The sequence below is a fragment of the Triticum dicoccoides genome, chromosome 2B (genome assembly GCF_002162155.2).
Source record: "Triticum dicoccoides isolate Atlit2015 ecotype Zavitan chromosome 2B, WEW_v2.0, whole genome shotgun sequence".
NCBI classification, from domain to species: domain Eukaryota; kingdom Viridiplantae; phylum Streptophyta; class Magnoliopsida; order Poales; family Poaceae; genus Triticum; species Triticum dicoccoides.
In genome coordinates this window covers 633,383,287-633,387,669 of record NC_041383.1, presented here as the reverse complement: position 1 = coordinate 633,387,669, position 4,383 = coordinate 633,383,287, and positions in this window count along the sequence as shown.

Below are 4,383 nucleotides of genomic sequence, written 5' to 3'. Positions count from 1 at the left end.
CGAGAGGTGGACAAGGCAACCACCAAACAGATGAGCATTTCCACTTTAATAATGGTCGACGTGTGCAACACGTGCCGTTATAAGTAGCAGAAGAACCAGAGTCCACGTGAGCCTGGTCCCATGTGGCATCTTTTAATTCTTTTCATATTGTGGCCTGGTCACGTGTACGCCAATACTTTTGGCAAGAGCAAATTCTACATTTTACTCACTAGTCATGTCCCTATGACAACGTTTGCCTTGCGCTAAAAAAGTGGCTCATTTACCCGTTAGTTGTAACTAGTAAGCATGCATGTGCAATGCACATTTTCAAAGAAATAGACAAGATTTAAGAGAAACTCTTCTTCAGTCTTTAAAGCTGAGAATGACGACGAGAACCATCATGAATTGTTGAGGCACTCCGGAATGAAGAATTAAAGATTGAACAAACGATGAAAAGAATTTGAAAGCGATCTTGAAGAAGGCATATGACTGATGGAATCCATTCTCACGTCACACTTTTGAAAAGAATTTGAGAAATAACTCCGGAAAATTAGAAGAGTCAGGTATGATCCTGGGAAATGACCTGTGGGTTAGAGGCCCCTCAAAAGAAACACCGTTGAAAAAGATTGCTTGAAAGAGAGATTGCACCGGTTGAATTAAATGGCTTGAATGAGATAACAACCTCGAAATAGGTTGAACGGATTAAGATCGGAAACAAGAATCTTTTGAGATATCTTCAGCACTTCGGAACAAACGAATAGCGAGAGGTGAATGATTAAGAGGTGCACCGGCATGAGAAAGCATTTGAAACGAGGAAAGGGATAATATCAGCACCGAAATCTTGAATTTAGTCCACTAGAGAAGAAAAAGAACGAGGAATGATAAACTTAAAGCTCCTGAGCATATTCACGAGGAAACACCGAATCAGAACATTGAAGGAAAAAAACTAGATAGACTTCTCATGAATAAAATGTTGGGGAACATATGTAACGCCCGGATAATCAAGCTACAGTGAAACTCTGCTAATGATGCCATGTCACCTTTGTTACTGTTGCTAATCTCGCGTTAGTTCAAAACCGGTCCAAAAATCAAATTCAAAATATGACAAAAAAAAGAAGTTTTCAAACATCAAAATGAAAATGTTTGGTGGATGCCAAATATTGCACTGGCAATTGTTGTGGAGAAGACATGTTTTTAGGAAGTGCCTAAATATTTTTAAGTGATATAAAACAGAAAAGAAAAAAAAAGAAAAAGAACAAAAGGAAAAGAACCCCCCTGGACCAGATGGCCCAGCTCACAGCCAGGCCGGCGCACCTGGCCCAACCGGCTGACCCAACCCGTTCCCCCGGTCGCTCTCTCCCCTTCCCTGTTCCCCCGACCAGGGTCGGAACAGGGGCGCGTCCCCGCCCGACCGCCTCGCCGGCACCGACGCCGGGAGGGGATAAGATCGCCACACCCCGCCTCCTTGATCCCCTCTCCTACTCGCCCCGCTCGCCCTCTCGGTCCCTGCGCCTCCCTCCCCCTCAGATCCACCTCGCTGTCTCTCCTTCCCCTTTACATCCGAGTGCCACCACCGCCATGGCTCCGGCCTAGCCACGGCCACCGTGCCCACCTCGCCGCCCCACTATGTCTCCAAGGGCCGCCTTCGTCCGCTGCTTCGGCTGGTGCAACCCGTTGGAGACCGGAGCCACCACAACGCCCACGACGCCGCCGTCTTCCTCCTCTGCTCCGACGAGCTTCGCCGCCGCTCTTCACCAACTCCGGCGACGCCCCTGCTGCTACTAAACCCCCAAGGGACACAATGTGTGCCGCTCGGTGAGCCCCCGCTGCCTCCTCTCTCTCTCGCGCGCCGTAGCTACCTCGTCGCCGTTGCCGTGAGCCCGTCCCCGTGGATCGCCTCGCCGCCGTGGCCATGCTCTCCGACGTGCTCGCCTGAGCACGACATCGTGTTCCTGGCGCTTCCAGGAACCCAACGCGCACGCGCACACGCCTTCCTGTGCCCCCTAGCACTGGATCCACTGGTGCACGAACTCCGGCATCCGCTCCACCGCTCGCCACCGCTGTCTCCGGCTGTTTCCGACCAAGCCCCCTCCACCGTTTAACGCACCTCGACGCGCTCGTCTGTTCGGTCCCAAAGCCGCCTCGTTCGAACGCCCCATAGCGCGATCCTCGTCCGCGCCCGAACTTCCGTCCACAGCGCTCGTCGCCGGCGACCATTCCGGCCACCCCCGCCGTCGTGCTCCCCTCCATTGGACGCGGCACGAAGAGGCCGTTCCAGAGAGCCTGGCCGCGCCCGATTTGGTGCCCCGTAGGCGAAACCCGACGCTCGCCGGTGTTCGGCCGCTGCGTGCGAGCTCGCTGGAGCTACTCCGGCGGCTCCGCTAAGCTGGCACACCGGGGCCCACCCACTGGGTCACTGCCTGTGGGCCTAGGGGCCCCAACTAGCCATGTTGATTGAAGTCAACTGCGCTGATGTGCCAGCTACTGCCACTGACATCGGGCCCGCGTCGTTTAAAACATTTTTGTAAATAAATAAAGTGCTAATTATTTCCTTAATTAATTTAGTTAACTAAATAGTCACTGGCTGTTGGGACCCACCCACTAATTAACCCATTTAGTTAGTCTAAACCCCCTGTTAGTGCCCTTGACAATGACATGTGGGTCCCACTGGACCCACCTGTCTGGTTTGACTGGTCAACTGACCAGTTGACCTGCTGACATCACTATGATGTCATGCCTGCGTCATCATGCACTGTTCTGGATAATGTTGGATTTAAATAAATAATTAAAATTAGAAAATGATTAAAACTTTAGAAAATCATATAAAATAATCCGTAACTCGGATGAAAATACTTTCTACATGAAAGTTGCTCAGAACGACAAGACGATTCCGAATACGTAGCCCGTTTGTCGGCCACACATCCCCAATATATCAAACACGCAACTTTCCTCCTCTGGTTCATTTGTCTGTAAATGCGAAACTCCGGGGATACTTTCCCGGGTGATTCCCCCCTTCACCGGTATCACCTCCTACTGCGTTAGGGCACACGTGGCACCGTTACTTGTCATGTTATGCATCGTTATGCACCTGTTTGCATTGTATTCATTGTTTCTTCCCCCTCTTCTCTCCGGTAGACTACGAGACCGACGCTGGTGCTGCCCAGTTCGACTATGGAGTTGACGACCCATCCTTCTTGCCAGAGCAACCAGGCAAGCCCCCCCTTGATCACCAGATATCGCCTATTCTCCTCTATACTGCTTGCATTAGAGTAGTGTAGCATGTTACTGCTTTCCGTTAATCCTATTCTGATGCATAGCCTGACATTGTTGCTACATCTATTGATACCTTACCTGCAATCCTAAATACTTAGTATAGGATGCTGGTTTATCATTTGTGGCCCTACATTCTTGTCAGTCTACCTTGCTATACTATCGGGCCGTGATCCCTCGGGAGGTGATCACGGGTATATACTATACATACATACTATACAGATGGTGACTAAAGTCGGGTTGGCTCGTTGAGTACCCATGATTGATTCATGAATTAGGGGCTGAAAGGACATACTTTCTCGACAGCCCTCTGTGTGGATCTTTGTGGCGGAGCGACAGGGCAGGTTGAGGCCACCTAGCAGAGAGGTGGGCCTGGCCCTGGTCGGTGTTCGCAGGTTGCTTCATAATAACATGCTTAACGAGATCTTGGTATTTGATCTGAGTCTGGCCACTGGCCTATACGCACTAACCAACTACGTGGGAAAGATATGGGCACTCGACGTCGTGGTATCAGCCGAAGCCTTCATGACGTTAGCGACTGAGCGGCGCGTGCCGGATTGGAACGTAAGCCTGCTCTTGTATTAAGGGGGCTAGTTCTGCTTCCGGCCGCGTTCGCAACGTGCAGGTGTGCAATGGGCGATGGTCCCAGACCCTTGCGTGCATAGGATTTAGACCGGCGTGCTGACCTCTCTGTTGTGCCTAGGTGGGGTTGCAACGTGTTGATCTTCCGAGGCCGGGCATGACCTAGGAAAGTGTGTCCGGCCAAATGGGATCGAGCGTGTTGGGTTATGTGGTGCACCCCTGCAGGAAGTTCATCTATTCGAATAGCCGTGTCCCTCGGTAAAAGGACGACCCGGAGTTGTACCTTGACCTTATGATAACTAGAACCAGACACTTAATAAAACACACCCAGACAAGTTCCATAGACAACCCAGCGATCATTTTTCCACAGGGCAACGAGGGGAGGATCGCCGGGTAGGATTATGCTATGCGATGCTACTTGGAGGACTTCATTCTACTCTCTTCTACATGCTGCAAGACGGAGGCTGCCAGAAGCGTAGTCTTTGATAGGACTAGCTATCCCCCTCTTATTCTGGCATTCTGCAGTTTAGTCCACTCATATTGCCTCCTTAC